At 42.1% G+C, this 18,281-nt stretch overlaps 1 protein-coding gene across 2 annotated transcripts in view; it reads left to right on the top strand.

Annotated features, from left to right (window-relative positions):
• CREB5 (cAMP responsive element binding protein 5) overlaps positions 1 to 18,281 on the top strand; it is a 381,389-nt gene that overhangs the window by 105,958 nt on the left and 257,150 nt on the right. The gene's annotated exons all lie outside the window — the stretch shown is intronic.

The following is an 18,281-nucleotide window of genomic DNA, read 5'->3' as shown; positions in this document are numbered from 1 at the left end:
GGCCCATGGTTTCTACCTGTCTTCAAGTGAGCAGATTTTCCTGATATGGGTTATAACTGAGTCAGCATCAAGTATTCTGTAATTGTCAAAGGGAATATTTCCATGATGAAGAAAAACAACCAACAGATAGTCTTTGAGGATGCAGTGTCATCGAGTGCTTATCATTTCAATTCTAAACTACGTGAAAGTCGTTTATAAGCCTCAATGTACTATAAAAACGAGTGATTGTGATTATAATTATTGTTACCTTGACAAATGTTTTTGGTTAAAAAAAAAAAAAAGCTTGCCATGGCAGAATATGTGGGTTTCTCACTTTTCAAGGCAGAATATGATATTTCTTTTCCTTCTTTGGATCCTCCGATCGTTATCCGTGTCAGAACCTCTTTGGGGTGTTGCTTCAAGGCTGGACCCCAGAGAGGCAATGAGAGGGTAGAACATCAAATGACTTTGCAATAAGTCTCTATAACCAAGGAAAAAGCTGTTTTTCTGAGGAAACAAAATTGGAGGTGGGGGAATGTGATTTATGAGGAAAGGCAACCGATTCCTGGTTCTTCCATGCAAGTAACACTAACGCTGCGGTCTGGTGCACAACGTGTTTCCATAATGTAATTGTGTGATTTTCCGGGTTCTGTCCATAGGTTCCCCACACCAGCGGGTGCCCTGGAGGGTGATGCACTACAATATTTTCACCCTAGAATGTGGGGAAGAGGTCAGCTGGCTGCCTGGGAGGCTCAGCTGGTTGTCTGATCAGGCAAAGCCTGAGACCCAAGCTATAGATGCTGAGGGCGGGGAAAGGAGCCTTCTCAGCATGGCTCCCCGCAGGGAGCCCTGTTGGCAGGCAGAAAAGGGTGGATCAAGAAAGTAGGAAAGGAGTGAGGCAAGGGAAAAGAAAAATCACAGATGTCCCAAGTTTCCACAATTTTATCAAAAAATTTTCCATGACTCATCTTGTGACTTTTCCCCAAAATTTAATATGATAAAACCACTGCCCTAAGTATAATTAAACTGCAATTCCCCAAGAGTAAGAGGGTGGTGGTGCATTTTAATCAACCTCTTCGTTCCCTCAACCACCCCATCCAAGGTGGGCAAACCTGACTCTCTCATTTCTTCCAACCTGTCTCCCCTTGCCCTGTGGTCCTCTAGAAGGGGGAGCAAACAGAAGGCATTCCAGAATAATTTCCTCCCACTGAAAAGTTGTGAAATAAAGTGAAAGCTGTATAGAGGGAGCTGGAGGACTATGGTTTCTTGCTTGTTTGTTAACTCAACCCAACTTTAAGACATGTTCAGCTCCAACACACTTGGCCTCACCTTTCCATATGTTAACTTGCTGGGAAAGTTCCTTGATGGTGAGGGTATTTGGGACACTCGATAATGACACTGGCCATTGCCTACTGAGCACCTATTATCTGCCAGGTGTCTTACAAACATTATCTCTTATCCCCACAAGGACTCTGCCAGGAGGCAGGTTTTATCACCTATAATTTGACTGATAAGAAATGAAGCTCAGAAATTCCATGACTGTTCTTAGTGGCAGAGCAGGGATTTCAACTCAAGACTGTCTAATTCCACAAGTCCCCCTGAGGCGGAAAGGAGCAGTGGTGAATGTAACAGGAACAAAAGTAGTTCAGAGTTGCTGTTATTGCTTTTGAATGCATACAGACTGTTTGTCACGGGCTCCCAATCCACCCGACCCGTGTTTGCCTCACTACCCCGGATAAGGAGGGTCATGCTTGACCTGGAAGGTGTTGAAAGACCTGCCACTGTGTGCAGCTCATTGAAGGAGACAAGGTTCGCCATTGCTGTGACCTGGGAAGGGGCTGTGGTCCAGCTGGACCCTTCTCCAGTCACTCAGGGGTGGCTTGGGCTGCTGTCCACATACCACTAAGCTCTAGCCAATGTCAAGGGCTCCTCACGTCCAAGCAGGAAACTGCGACTGAAAAGCTGAAAAAACATATGATCCCATAAAAAGTGTCCTCTGGGGAAACAAGCCATTAGTCAGCCTTATTTATTTATTTTTCCTTCTTGCTGCAAAGTTTAATACATACGAAGGAGCCGTGATTATCATATAAAAGGCTATGCAAAATCGCCTTCCCTGTGCTGTGCTGAAGAAAACTTTACTCTGGCCCTTTGCCACAGCTAGCTTTGTTTGTGTTCTTCAGATTCCGAACGCTTTGACCACAGTTGTGATGGCCCAGTCGGAGCACAAGTGTGTCTCAAAATAAACAAGCAGAGTTGGAAGTCTCTAGAGTCCCCTCTCATCTCCACCCGCACTGCTGCCTTTCATCCTGTCTGATGACGGAGGCTGGAGGAACGGGGTGGCGGTGGCCTTCTCAAGACGAGATCTTCTGCAGGAAAAATGCGGTTAATGAGCTTAGGAAATACCTTGCAGTCATGAAAGAGTAATAAAATTTCCGCTTTCTTGAGTGAGATCAGGAAACCCTGACTGTCCACTCTGAGTTTTTGCCAGTTTTACTTGGGAATGTGCTTTTGGAAGGGCAAATGGTGTTTTTTTTTTTTTTTTTTTAATGGGTGTCAAGAGAGAAGCACGATATGATCTTTGGAAGACGCTCCCTTGGTCGATTCATGGATGCAAGATAACCACACCTCCCTGTCTTTTGGGGACCTCTTGGTGCTAGAGATATCTAGTTGTCCTTCTTATCGTCTGTATTGGTTTGCTAGGGCTGCTAGAACAGAGTGCCACCAACTGGCTGGCTTAGAGCAACAGATATTTATTGTCTCATAGTTCTGGAGGCTAGCTGTCCAAGGTCAAGATGTGGGCAGGCTGATTCCTTTTGAGAGCTGCGAGAGAGAATGTGTTCTTTGCCTTTCTCCTAGCTTCTGGTGGTTTGCTGGCAATCTTGGGGTATTCCTTGGCTTGTAGATGAATCACCCTGATCTCTGCCTTCATCTTCATATGGTGTTCTCCTTGTGGGTATGTCTCTGTCTACAGTTCCCCTTTTTACAGGGAGACTAATCATATTGGATTAGGGGCCCATCTTACTCCACCTTAACTAATGACATCTGCAATGATTCTGTTTCCAAATATGTTCACATTCTGGGGTGCTGGGGGTAGAACTTCAACATAGGAATTTTTGGAGGGACTCAGTGCCACCCATAATACCGTCTGACAGACTTATCCAAGTTCTCTTTTATACAGGAATCCTGAGAGTACCCCAATAGAGAAAAGTGCAGACCCTAACTAAAAACAAAGGTTAAAATTTTCTCAGTAGAAAACTCTGCTTCAATTCGAGACTCGAATATTTGCTTGTGAAATGGGGTTTTGTAGGATTTGGGGAAAGCCACTGTCATGTCATAAGGGCGCTCAAAGAGCCCTGTAGAGAGGTGCATGTGGCCTGGAACTGAGGTCTCCTGCCAAAACAGCTGTCTGAGGGACCCATCTTGGAAGGAGGTCTCCTAGCCCCAGTCAAACCTTCAGATGAGTGCAGTGCCAACCAACATCTTGACTATGTTCTCGTGAGACCCTGAGAACCACTCTGCTAAACCACTACTGAATTCCAGACCTAGAGAAACTGTGAGAGGATACATGTTTATTGTTTCAAGCCACTAAGTTTTGGGGTAATTTGTGATGCAGCAATAGACATCTAATACAGCTCCTGCCACCCCAACCCTGGACAAGTAAATCTGTACCTATTTTATGAACAGTGTTATCCTGACAACATCAAGGGGGAAAGATCTCAGACCAACAGTTCCTCAGGCAAGAAGGTTTGATGTTTTTGTTTGTTTCTTTTTGTTTCTTTAGGAAACAGAGGAAAATGTACTGCTAAAGTGATCGGAAATAGATATTTTATTGACTAAGAGCATGTCAAAGTGGTGACTTTGTCCACTGGGGCAGCAATAAGAGCACAGAGTTCTCAGACAAACTACCTGTGTGCAAACCCCAGCTTTTACCAGCTGTGCAATCTTGGGGAAGTTATTGTACCTCTCAGCCTTAGTTTTCTCATCTGTAACAGGGGCTAATCCTAGCAAAACCTACCTCATAGAAAAGAGTTAATATGAGCAATAATTTAGAACTGTGGCCCTGTTCTATTCTGTTCATTCTCTGTTTTGAGAAACCAGGAGTGAGAAGATAACACTTGGGGCATAACATGTCCTGTAGTTGAATTAGGATGCGTGCTGAACGAGGCAACCTTTTAAGGAATGGGAACTCAGAACTCGTGTAGGGAAGGTAAGACCATGTTTTTATAACCTACCTCCCTCAACTTTTATAAATACATGAACATAATAAACTTCCGGATGAAAAGTAACTTGCCCTAGTGATGGAAGGGATAACGAGACCAGCTAACTGGCTCAGGGCCAGAAGACACATGGAAACTGTGATTGCTGCCTCATCACTTCCAGCACAGTGCTGTCCTTTCCTTTTATTTATACTTGTACTTCACACGGAAGTAGTGACCTCAGTCCTACAGAAAGTCATGTCACACACATCACATACCAAAGTCATGGAACTAAGGAGTCCTATCAGCAAGGGGATTTCCTAAAGGACCTAGTGTTTTAAATTCTTCCTGATAAGGAGTTTCCCATTCATAACTTCTAAAAGGTTAAGGGATATTTTTATAGGATTTTGAGCTTTGCATTGCACTTGACATTATTCTAAGAAGCTTTCAATAGGCTTAGCCTGGAATTGGGCAGCGATGGCCTTCTCTTTGGTTCTAAAGGTGCTTACGATTCCTGTGTCTGTTTTTACTTCCTGGGATAATAACCAAACATGAGCATATTTACGGTGCTCATCCTGAGCCAAAGGCCTGGGAACTTCATCCTGCCCTCTTCTCCCTTGCCCACTTCCTTCTCTTTCCCCTCCCTTTTTCTCCTTCTCCTAAACGGTGCTATGTGGGCTGGGTCAACTACTCTTTTTAAAATAAATAAAAAAAAATGAGTGAAAACATTTCTGAGTCACACCAACAGGTCACATTTGGGACTCCAACGTTTGTTTTTGACACAGGGTTTTTCAGTCATGTTCTGGGGACCCAAATCCCGTCATTCAACCTTGGAAAAGCAATTCTGTATCTGCTTTGTGAACTGTATTATCCCGACCACTTCTGGTGAAAAGAATTCCAGGCCAACAGTGCCTCGGGCCTCAGGGATAGGAATTTCCAGAAGGATAAAAAAAAAAAAAAAAGCGTTTTGATCCAGTTTGCCCTTCATATTGTTGTCTCCTTGTCCAATTTGCTAGAGAATTTCCCACTGGCTTTTGGCTCCTTCTCAAATTGGAGTGCAGTCTTTCAGAGATTACTCTGTATGTGGAAAGACAAGGAATTCTTTATTAAGCAGAATGGGGGGAGGCCCTGGCTTCTAGGAAGGGCAGATGAATGCTCTGGCCTCCATGTCTTAGCTCCGCCCTGCACCTCCCTTCTGAGCCTTCTCCGGGCTCCTCCCCCTCCCAATGGAGCGGGAAGGATGGTGTGGGCCCCTTCACTTAAGCTGAAGGGAGAACACTATTGTAAGCTAAGTAGTAATTAAGGCAATCCCTTCCCTAATTGGGGGGCCTCTCGCTGAACTATTACTGCAGCAAGATGACATTTTCAGCTGGGCATTTCCATTTAAGGGGGTTACACCTTTACTCACTCTTCTCCAAATATGAGAATTTTCTAACCAGAGATGGCTTAGATAATATTTTCTTCTCTTCTTGTCTACTGCTTCTCTCATTTACTTTGCTTTTCTTCAAGTATGCTTGTTTCAAAGGCCTGGATTTTCACACACCATCTTTATTATCAACACAACAAACATTTATGTAATGCTTCTGTATTAATGAATTGAGTCCTCACAACTATCTTTCGAGGCAGGTCCTACTGTTCTCCCTATTTTGGAGATGAGAAAACCAAAGTACAAAAAGATGAAGTGACTGTCCCTGGGTCACACAGCTACTAAATGGCAAAGTCCAGATTTGGACTCAACTGGTCTGATTCCAGAGTCTGATGTCCTACATCACTTTCCTCTTGTTATTTATTTATTTTTAGGAATTCATTATTCCCTAGCAATTTGTTTCCTTTTGGAGGACGTATGTGCTGCAGCTCCTATTTCAGGTTCTTGCCAGTCCTGAGTGAATTATGCAGTGAGATAAGGCGAACCCTTTGCCAACAGTGTGACCCCCTCCCCCCATTTATACTCCCTCCCTAAATAAGGCCCAGCCGTCATGCAGGGGCAGCCCTGCTAGGAATGCTGGGTTGGGCCTGATTTGATAACAAACTCATATCTTTCTGCAGAAATACTCATACTTGTGGGCTAAACAGTAAAGGCTTTGTCCCCTGCTAACTGTAAATATCAAAGTCCACCATGGTTAAGCTATTTTCTTTAGGAAAAGTAGAGGAAGGAAGGAAGGAAGGAAGGAAGGAAGGAAGGAAGGAAGGAAGGAAGGAAGGAAGGAAGGAAGGAAGGAAGGAAGGAAGGAGAGAGGAAGGAAGAATGAAAGGGAGGGAGGAGAAGAGAAGGAATGAAGAGAAAGGAAGGGGCAAGGAAAGAAGGAAGGAAGGAGAAAGGAAGAAAAGAATACTCTTTTTCATGATCACTGTGAGTTTCTTAAGAAAGATATTCTTTTTGCCGTCATATGCCTGTCCATTTCTGTAGCACACTTCTTCTCCTTGGTTAGGCCTCACTATTGTCCTGCCAAGATTTTACATTTTGAACCCTTGTTATGTTCTTTAGTTTTCCTATCTATAAAGAAAGAATGAGAAAAACCACGATGTAATGTAATTGGAACACATCAGATCACATCAAGATTCTGAGCCCAGAGCTGTAAATGGGTCCCTCTGAGACCCGGAGTCTGTTGCGGCTGCCACCTAAGTGTTTATTATTGCAAGTCCCCTCCTCATAGCTTGTCTTGCTTTCCCCATCTGTGTAACATGCAGCCTGCCTGAGAAACCAGTAGGCCAGGGCTTGAAAGCACCTGGAGTCTATCGGGCACACTGTTTTCTATTAAGCAGTTTGGGGTACAGTTTGGGTTTCTTTCTAGCTTCCTCTTTCTATTTCGAAGACAGAATAGTTTCAAGAGAACAGTGGGAAATGCTTCCTTTAGACCTAGCAGAGCCTATACTACACGGCGTGTGTCTATACGTCCCCATCCCCTCTTGGGATCTGCTTCTGCTCTTTCGGCTTCTCTTCCCCTCTGTCGTGAGGTGCGTCTCCCTGGAATGCTGTCTTTGTTGCCTGCCAGCCAAGTACTGAATTCCTTCCAGCCCTGAAACTCAGTGATTCTCCTAGTGGTGGGAACTCCGTTCCTGCTGTTTCCAGGCTTGACCCAGCCCGGACCTCCAGTTTCTTGCAACAGGTTTTGACAGCTTCACAAGGCAGCAGTGTGTTGGCCTGACCAACCTGGGGTTTGTGGAGTCACTTAATGAATAAGATTCACTTCCCGCATCCCAGTCCAGTGCCAGTCATTAGTCTTAAAGTATTAATGTTATTAGTAGCATCAGGACCATTAGAAATGATATTGATGGCTGGTCACTGGACATTTCACCAGGTACTGATCATACACCAATTGCCTGTGGTTGTTACGTGCTGCCCATCAGTAGTATTGATGTGCACAATCTTGCTTAGTTTCACTTAATCCTCATACAACCCTAAAAATGCAGCTATTTTATGCCCATTTTATAGATGAGGAGACTGAAGCCCCGGGTAGTGAAAATTAGCTTGCGTAAGGTCACTTTATTAGTAAGTGGAGAAACCAGAGTCTGACTAACCCTGGTTGGTTTTTCTCCAAAACCAGTACCACTGCTAACCCATGCCGTTATACCTCCTACAGGATTAGCTACCTCGTATTAAGCCCTACTATGTACCATTACTGAGCTGGAAGCTTAAGGTGTATGGTTTGATTCAATCCTTATAATCATCTTGTAAGATGGGAGGACTGGCTCCATTTTCCAGGTAAGAAAATGAGGTTTAAAGAGGTTGAATTGTACCACTTTGGTATAGTCACTGAAATCCAGTAAATGTTTAGAACAGCCCTGAGCTTCACCACCAAAACACAGAAGTTTCTATAACATGCATTTAAAGACTTTTGGTTTTTCAACACAGCAGAGTGTCTGCATTTATTTTGAGCACATGGTCATTTAAAATTACAGCCTGAGACGTCTCACCTGAAGCCGAGGCTTCAGGATGGATGGGAGATGGTGCAGACTGCTGGAAGTGCTGGGCAAAGTTGAGACATAGTCCATTTAGATGAGTACAGGCTTGCTGCTGGCTGCTCCTGTCAGTGGACGAGAGGGAGAACGTCAGCAAGAGAAACACGAACTCACAACAGAAGGGTTATGTTTGCAAATCTTGAAAATTCATAACTGATTTTCTGGAGGCCAAAAATAAGGACAAGAGAGTGTCATGAGAAAGGAGAACAGAATCTCATGTCAAGCCCTCTGCCTCATACCCAATAAATGCACACCCTTTTTTTTCTCATTCAATCTTTGTCTTCTCTTAAGCGCTTTCAGGTAGAGTGTGGCTCTCTAACCTACACTGGTTATTCCCTACCTGGATGCACATGAAAGTCTAGCTCTTTCACTAATAAATGTCCATAAATGAATGTGACCACGTTCAAGTGAAATATTTTAAAATGTCATTTACAAAAATACTGGGGGGAAAAATGTCTGTGTTGCCTCCATGGTTTCTGAACTCATTTTAACTAGGCACATGGACCCTGTCCTGTGCTGAAGGCTGCCACATCACCATTTCCTGAATGTATTTATAGTGGAGCGGCCATCATTTGCTCAGCTGTAAATCCTCTCTTCTGGGCACCATGTAAGTATTTCAGAGGGACAGTTTGGTTCACGTGCCAATGTTTCGCTTTAAAACAGAGTGAGCAAAAATAGAGTTTGGTTTTTACCATTTGAAGCCAAGATAAAGTTACAGGTAATGATGGATTGGAAGAAAGATGCCTGACAGGTATATCTTATTTTTATCAGGAGCTTAACTATACGCCAGTTACTGTTCTAAGTGCTTTTGTGTTTCTTCTCATAAAAAAAAAAAAGGAACTCTTGTAAGACAGATGCTATTATCATCCCCATTTTACAGATGAGGAAACTGAGGAAGAGAAAGTTTAAGCAGCATGCTCAACAGCACATAGCTGGTCAATGGTGGAGCTGGGATTTGAGCCCAAGTGAGTCTAACTCGAGACTAGACACTGTCTTTATATTATACTGTGAAGGAAATAAGACCCCCACATCATTCTGCGGTACCCCTCACTGAAGACAATTTTATTTTGCAAGACACCCACAGGGGAAAGAAAAAAACAGTCCTGAGGACCAAGTTTCTATGACCTCAGCTGACCCGTGGCTATGCTTGCATCAATCCTCTAACAGACTTTGTACAGACTACAAATAGATTAAAAATTCATCGGATAATCTGGCTGTGCCCCTGTGTCAGAGAGTAGGAAAGAGCACCGAATCTGAAGTCTGAAGGCTTGTGTTCAAGTTCTAGCTCCACCTGTCACCGGCCACTAAAACCTTGGGCATATCACTTAAAATTACTCATAAGTATCAATAAAATGGGCAACAGTAACATTTCTGTCTATTTCACAGGGTTGCTGTGAGATGAAATGAGACCACTTTTTTGTAAATAAACTCTAAACACTCTTCTACAGTCTACAGAGATTGAGAGAAAAGAGTAAAGTCCGACATCATAATGTTGAGACCTTATAAAGTTCAGATGAAAGGGGTCTCTATGCCATGCCTTTGCTAGACATCCGTGGAGTGTACTTAAAACTATTTTAGACTCATTGGAACTAAGGAGAAAATTTGGCTTTGGATTTTAATTTCCTTTTAAGTAAAATCCTAGTATTCAAAGCTAGGCGATTTTGCCACAGTGGCATTGAAAGCGTTTCTGCCTGCCTGAAAATGCTTGCAGCTACTTGAAATAACAATTCTATAATAATACTTTAGCAGTGGTCAAGATATATTTATACCCCTCCTTTGCAAAACAGCATCTTGAAACACTGGGGAAGAATATATCTTTTGTCTCCTTTTATCAAGATTTTCCTTTTTTTTTGGTGTCGTTTTATAAATTGGAATTGTCTAGTAACTTGCCCCTTTGAATAAAATTTTGGCATTAAGTTTTAGAAAATAATCTCTTTATCTTTTTTGTTACCTGTGGCATAGGTAGCAATATCCCCCTTTTTGTTCTGAATATAATTTATGCCTCTTTCTCTTTTTCCTTGATTAGCCTTGCTAAGGGTTAATGAATTTTTATCAGTGTTTTTCAAGAATCGAGCTTTGGATTTGTCAGTTTTCTTGATTGTATATTTGTTTCTTATTTCATTGATTTCTATTTTTATTTTTCATATGTATTTTCTTTGGCTGTAATTTGCCCTTCTTCTTGTAACTTTTTGAGATGGATATTGAGATCACTGAGTTTCCAGCCATTCTTCCTTTCTAATACATACAGTTACACTATACATTTCCTTCTAAGCACAGCTGTAACTGCACCCCACAACTTTTGATATATTATATTTTTATTATCATACAATATTTTCTAATTTTCACTGTGATTTCTCTAACCCATCAATTATTTAGAAACATATTGTTTCCATTTAAAACATTTGGGAATTTTCCAGTCATCTTTTTGTTACTGATTCTAGCTTACTTTGATCGTGATCAGGGAACATATTTAGTATGATTTTAATCCTTTGAAATTTGCTGAGACTCTCTCTGTGGATTGAAACTAATAACCTGCTATTGCATTTTACTTTAACAGTTTTACTCTGCCGTTTTATAGTACCTCTACTGGGAAGTTATTGTATACATCACTGACAAGTTGCTTAACCTCTCCATGCCTCAGTTTCCTTGTCTGTAAAATGGAGATAGTAATAGAGTCTTCCTCAGTGAGGCTGTGTGAGCATTAAATTTGGTAACATATTAATAGTTTTTGGAATGTACCTGGCACATAGTAAGTACTTAGTAAATATTAGTTATTATTAATTAATTATTATTATTACTCTTTATTATGTTGGATCTAATATAAATGCCCATTGCTTCTCATTAGCCCACCTTTCCTGTCTGCTCTCCTTTGCTGCTGAACTGTAAGATGTGTCTTAAATATCATTTTTAAGTCTCACAGCATTCCCAAGAGTTAGGTACTATTATTATCTGTGCTTTACAAACAAGGGGATTAAGGTACAAATTAGGTAAGAAACTTGAATGAAAGACTCTGTTTCTGAAGACATTAGCCATAACCTGTCCTCTAGTTCACACGTATACTCCTAGCTCCTATTTTACTCGATGCAAATAAAAGAAGTAATGATTTTGCAATCAGGTGTTTTTGTGGTTGACATCACTGTCACGTGTTCCTGGTGGATGTCTCCATCCTTCAGGCCAGGGGAAGCTCTGTTAGCCTCACCTCAGCAACTCAGTTTCAGTCTGAGAAAAGGCAGAGTCCCAGGGAGCTGAAAATGGGTCCAGGTTCCCAGCCCTTAACACCCTCCAAAGACAAAATCCACCATCATCACCTTGTGGGAAATCAACAAATGGTGGTTGAAGGACCGTCATGGTGTCAGTTCTGAAAATAATCACAGACATTTTTGGTTACCAGCCCACCATCACCCAAGTCGTAAAGCAAGTGAAATCAACATTCTTTTCCATTCACTGGGCATAAATTGTTATGGCTGTTTCCAAGGGTGCATGGTACACATGTAATGTGGGGGTCTTTTAGGGAACTTTGACATCAGGCCTAGAGTCTTGAGAGACCAGTTTGTATTTTCAAGGAACATTGAAGACTTTAGCATATTTTATAAAGGGCATTTACAAAACCATATTGGTGGCAGTTTCTCAGCCTCTGTTGTAATACAGAGCATCTGGCCTCTTGCTTAGTGTGATTTCAAAGGGGCTGATATCATTCTTCTGAGGCTCCTTAAATTTCCTTGGATGCCCTGTAATTGCACAGTTGTATTCCTTTATTCCTTTCATATGTCACATTGCTACTTTGTTGGTTGGTTCTAATATATAATCCTTTGGGAAAGATAACATGAAATTTCATTAATTGTTCATACTGTGGGTGAATGAGCTTATTAGATTGGCTCCTAAGAGCATGCTTTGGTTTAGATTGAGGAGGGGCCGGGGAGAGATGGAGAATGGAGGTGTAAAAGGCATCTGGGTTTGGCAATAGGGGGAAAGAGCCCTGTAGTCTGAGGCAGGGCTTGTGAGAGCACAGGAGGCTTTACTTTTTGCCTGGGGCTGCCACTGCCCACATCCTCGACCCACACATCCAAATGCCATTTAATTAGATAATTGTTGTTAGTCTTTAGCAGTAACACCATGACTGTCATGTGACAGAATTCTGTGTTTATTAAAAATTGGTCTTTTTCTGGTTCTTCGATTGTTTGCACATTTGTATTCCTTCCTAGACTGAGGCAACTCTTGGGGTTGTATCTGGGGTTGATGGCAGAGAGGAGTTGAGAACAGGAAAGTAAGATGGGATTTTTAAAATGTGAATCAGAATTGTTACAGTTCTTCAACCCAGTTGGGGCTCTCTCCGCCATGATACTCTTGCGCACATGGGGGGACTGCTCTTCATGGACCCCCCACTGAGCCCACCTGGCAGATTAACTGATGCTTTTCATTCTCTCATGGAAATAAACCTACTGATGCCCGCGACACCTTGAGTGCTCCCAGCTATCAGCTCTTTACCAGTGTGCGTCCCAAACATCAGCTGTATTTATTGCTGGTGGTACCCTACTGTAACTCCGTAACTTAAATAACGTATACGAGTACTTGAGTGAAATAGGAGCGGGAAAGGAAAGCTCTCATTTGAAATGCTTGCAAAGACTTCATCTAGGAGAACGTCTTAGAAATGCTATCGAATTAAGTATGGGCAAACACTGTAAAAGACTGTGAACGTATTTGTGGAAATACACACAGGTGTCTGCTCTCAGATGGTTTCTCAATGGTCTTTAAGTTCTTGTTCTACTGTTAAAAATCTAAAACTAGAAATCACTGACTATACATTCAGGATGTGGTTTATGCAAGAAAGAAGACACAGAACTCAGTCAGCAGACCCACACTCAGAAGAGGCTTTGGTCTTTCCTCAAGATCGGCAATGCGTGTGCGCTCATACATTTTAAGTAAACAGGACTTTCAAAGTATACGCTTCTGATTTTTATGTTCCTTCCCCCTGTATTCAACGTTTTTAGTACATCAACCAGCTACTTTGTCTCGATGGCTTCTATGGTAGGTAAAAAATGTCCTTGCTGGTCTTTCTTGTGTTGAACTCAAAGGTGAGTGTGATCCTGAATGTTCTTTCTAGTTTCTTCTGAGAGTCCTATCATATATACATGATTCTTGAATTTGTCAGTGTCTTTCTTAAGGTTATTTAGAGTTTTAGCCTGTATTATCAAATATGATTATTTGCTGCTAAATCAAGATAATATTGCTGCTGACACTATAATAGTAGTAGTGTTTGACAGTGGTTTACTTTGTATCTAGACACTAGTAAACATTTAATCAATATTATCTCATGAATCCTCACAACAACCAAAGAGTAGGTTCCATTACTGTGTCCATTTTATAGGTAATTGAAGACCGAAAGGGAAAGCAGGTTGCCCAAAGTAACACAGTTAGTAGATGGTAGAGCCACATTCTAACCCAGATGGAAACTAGACCTTGTGCTCACAACCAATGCACTATTTTTTTTTAAAACATCTTAAGTCATTTTGACTGCTTATTATATTTATGGCTCCTTTGAGGTGCAGGGGTTCTGAGGAGCAAAACTGACCACCTGCCGTTGTTCCTCTATGTCCAGAAGGTGATAAAACACTGGTGGTTTCAGACATGGTGTTATCTAAGAATAATTCTATTAAATGTTGTGAAAGAGATTGTTTGGAATATGCTTCACTTTGTACCTCAGACCAATAATCATTCATGCAGACAGACGTGGCATGCATGTGCGTGCATGTGTGCACACGCACACACATGTAACTCTGTGTCCCCTTTCCCTGCTGCTCACTAATGAGGAGCTGGTATTTTAGTGCCCTTTGGTGCCGCTGTGCTTTTAACTGCTGTTAAGATAAGGAGTAATGTCCCTCCAGCTATACATAATAGTGTTGTAATTCCATCAAGGGGCTTTGATAACTTCATAAACCCTGACAGAAAAGCTTGAGTGGATTTTCATGTCCCCATAACACCAAGATGGAATTACAGCCTTAATTTACTGGGTGTACATTTTTGGGGGTACATTACTTAATGGTAAATCCTGTTAAAAACAAATCAGCTGATGCCATCTGGCTATTTCCATTTCACAGTGGCATCCCAGCCTCCCCCTGTTTTGGGTCTTTGTTCTTCACCCTGCTTCTCCTGATTATTATTTTCTTCATCATTCTCATTATCTGGAGCATCATCGGGATGACTACCTTGTATTCAGAGAACTTTTTTAGTTTACAGAGTGCTTTCTCATATATGATCCTGTTAGCCTCAGAGGAACCTCCATACTTGGCTTTTTTCTCTCCACTGGAACATCTGAAATTTAGTTATTTGTGTTATATGGAACAAATGTCTGTTGGCTGCTTTGTGAGAATAAAAGCAATGTGTGCACATTGAAAACTTTCAGATAGTGCAGGAAGGCTTAAAATGAAAAGTAAATTTTCTTCTGCCTTTCCATAATGCCACTTCCCACAGGAGATCCTGTTCATACATTGTTGATGTCATTCCAAAAATTTTATTCATATATCATATTTTATAGCATCCCAGAAAAATATTATGCATTTGTTTGCCTGTTTATCCATTTACCTATCCATCTTTCTGTGGGGACAGAGTCCCAGAGAGCAGTTTCCAGGCTCTCGGCCTTGTGTGGAAAGGTGCTGGCTCAGGTAGTAGATGGCCATCAGCTGTGACTGGTTGGCCATCGGTTGTAACCAGTTAGCCATTGGCCACTGACATAACTGCCGTGGCTGCGTTGATTGGTTGGTTGGTTGGTTGGCAGGTTGGCAGGCAGAGAAGCAGACGGCGGATTGCAGATCATGTGGATCCTACTTCCTGTGTCTCCAACCCAGTCACCAGCAAGAGTATAGCAGTATGACTCCCCCATCTATGGCTCCCTGGGTGTTCCTTTTCGGCCTCACCCTATCCTGTGTTCTCATGTGGGGAGCGGGAGCTGAGACCCCGCATGATACTCTCCTTTTTTTATTCATCCAAACGAGATTATCTGATACATGTTATTTTAAAATTCTTAATTATGTATCCTTATATATCTTTCCGTATCATTACAAATCGCTTTCTATCATTCTTTGTAGCCACCACAAAACAATGTCAGTCATCAAAAAGTCTGTTTTCCAAATATCATTTTAGATCACAAAGTCTGTGAGTAAAGGAAACGTCAGGTTGAAGAGATGGCCTTTCGTTAGCCAGATCTTGTCAGGACAGATCTCTGTCAAATCCATTGGCAAAAAAAGGGAATTGATTTTTTATTTTGAAAATGATTTCCTGTATTCTGTGTTTAATACAAGGTGGAACATTCTGAAAACGTCATGCAATGCCACATTTCTATGTGTCTGCTAGGAGTCAAGACAGGGACGGGGCATGATGTTAGAGAAAGCCCTCTGAACCAGGTGCCCGGAGACCAGTCATATCACCTGAAGTCTTTCTGGGCCTCTGTTTTGTTTTTTGGGGTGTGAGAGGTTTCATGTATCTAGGCCTTAGTTTCTCCATCTGCACTATGGGGCAGCTTGGTAGATCTAACAGAGGCTGAAGGAAAGTTAGGAGAGTAGGCTCATTTTGAATTCTGGCTCCATGATTCACCACATTAGGCCAGTTAGTTAACCATTCGGGGCTCAGTTTTCTCACCTGTAAAATGGGATTAATCATCTCTACCTCATATGAGTGCTATGGTCATTAAGTGAGATGATTGTTTTTGCCTTGATAAATGGTGAGTTTTATGAGTATCTAAGGCTGCTTCACAATATATAGCGGGTGAAGTAACTTTCCTCAGAAGAGGCTGAATTTTTAATGGCTATTATCTTTTCACAGTTTAGCTTTTATTGTTGTCCCATAGATTGCAAACTTCTAATGTAATGAAATTGACTTTGAAAATGTGTGACTTGTAGGAGCTGGTCGCATTGCTTTATAGTTCCATATTATTCATTATTTTCTGTCTCACAGCCTGGCTCATGGTGGGTACTTTGTAATCCTGGTTGGTCCAGAGATCTGTGAACTTAGGATGTTGTGTTGGAGTACTGGCTGTAGGAGCCTTTCAATGAATTCCTGACTTGGGGAGAAAAGTCGACAATCTCAGATGTGTGTTCCAACCCACTTTCCAAAGTGCTAGCACCCTCTCTTTTTAACAGAATTACAGTCTAGTGCAGATTTCCTAATGTGCATGACTTTTTACTTTAACTCTTGCTCTAATAGACTTCCTGCGAGGTGATGTGTATGCCATAAAACACAAACGCTTCAGCAGGCTGCTACACTTGCCTAGTACTTTGCAATACATTAAAAAAGAAAAGAAAAAGAAAGAAAGCAGCAATATATTTTCTTAGGAAAACAAGTTTCTCCAGAGGACACGTCTCCTGAAATAAACAGTAGATTCTGGGGAGACATACAGGATAATGCCCAGGCTCGCCTCTGGTCAGCCCTGAGCCTGCAGAGCTGTTATTTGGAAAGTACATTGTTGTTTCATGAAGATACCACTCCACATCCCCAGCTGGAAGCAGAGAAGGGAGAGTGGGGGTGGGGCAGAAAGATCCATTAACCCAGTTGGTGTGCAGGAGCAGCAAGAGACAATATAAATCTGGGAGCTGCTCTGTGCGGTGAATGCTCCTGCAGGAGTGAGAGTAGCAGACAAATTAGCATAATGTAATTGGTTGGCAGGGTCAGCCCCTCTCTGTGAGCATTAGCCACGGGGACAGTAGGAAGAGGCAGATAAAGGACTGGGGGGCAGCATTTTGTCTGTCACTGAGAAGGAGTTTTCATTTCAGCACTGCATCCATCAATATTTCAGTCCCCAAGACAGCCCTTTTCAAGTTCAAAAAGTTTCCATTTTTGAAAAATCCTTCCTTAAAAACAAAATCCGAAAGGTCCACTTCATCCCCCCTGCCCCTGCCAAAACCAAAACGCAACCAAACACAATAAAACAATATAAGTAAAAAGAATAGAAGAAGGTTTTCTTTTTTCTGTACTCACCTCCTCTCTCCACTGACTTTTGGAAGCCCTTTCTGGAACTTTGACGACTGCATGTTATCTTATGACTTGTATGTCTCTGGGTGATTGATTTGTACAAATTACTTCACTCGTTGCCTACTTGTTGTGCAAACACTACCTTATCCTGTCCAAGCGAAGCTAAAATATATTTCTTTTCTTCTGACCTAAGCATTCCACCAGCCTCTACAGAAAAGGATGCAGAAACACTTTGTCATGCAGGGTGTCAGGCGGGGTCTCTGATCCCGCTCCCCACATAAGAACGCAGGATATGGTGAGGCCAAAAAGGAACACCCAGGGAGCCATAGATGGGGGAGTCATACCACTATATTCTCACTGGTGGCTGTGTTAGAGACATAGGAAGCAGGAGCCACACTATCTGCAACCTGTTGTTCACTTCTCTGCCAACCAACCAACCCCACTTGCTAGCTGCAATCCGTGCTTGCCAGCTCAGCCACCATCTTTTTGCAAGCCCCCAATTTCTGCTAGCGTAGCCATAGCAGTTATATTAGTGGCCAATGGCTCACTGGTTACAGCTGATGGCCAACTGGCCACAGCTGATGACCATCCAATCACGGTTGATGGTCATTTACTACTTGAGCCAGCACCTTTCTATGTGAGGCGGAGAGCCTGGAAACTGCACTCTGGGGCTCAGTCCCCACACCTTCCTAGCTCCCATAGGGGTATACCTGGACCACTTTGTTGATCAGGCTGTTTGCAGAAACTTTGGAGAAGACCAGCCACTGCTACTGCTGCTGCTATATATTTTTAAATTTTTCTTTTGCTTTCTTTATCTTTCTTAAATTTCTTTCAAACTTCAGGTGCTGAGTTGAATTAAGCAACATTATTAACTAACTTCTCAGGTCACTAGACTGGGAAAATGCCCCGTCTTGTTCCATCGCTTTATCTTCAGTTCCCATCTTCCTGTCCATTAGTCATCCACTCCAGTATAGTCATTGTCTGCTCTTAAATCTGCATGTATCCTTCTAAGCATACAGTTTGTGTGTGCACGTGTTTGTGGTGTTAATCGAATGATAATGTGCTATAAATCTTCAATTTTTTTCATGGAACACTGTTTTAAAGATCTGCTCTTGTTACACACGTCTTCATTGTTTCTGACTGCTGTATAGCATTTCGTGGTATGAATCTACCCATTTTATTTAT

This window comes from Rhinolophus hipposideros (genome assembly GCF_964194185.1).
Source record: "Rhinolophus hipposideros genome assembly, chromosome: 18".
Lineage (NCBI taxonomy): Eukaryota > Metazoa > Chordata > Mammalia > Chiroptera > Rhinolophidae > Rhinolophus > Rhinolophus hipposideros.
Note: the sequence above shows the minus strand (reverse complement) of the source record. Positions and strands in the feature narration are given on the sequence as shown.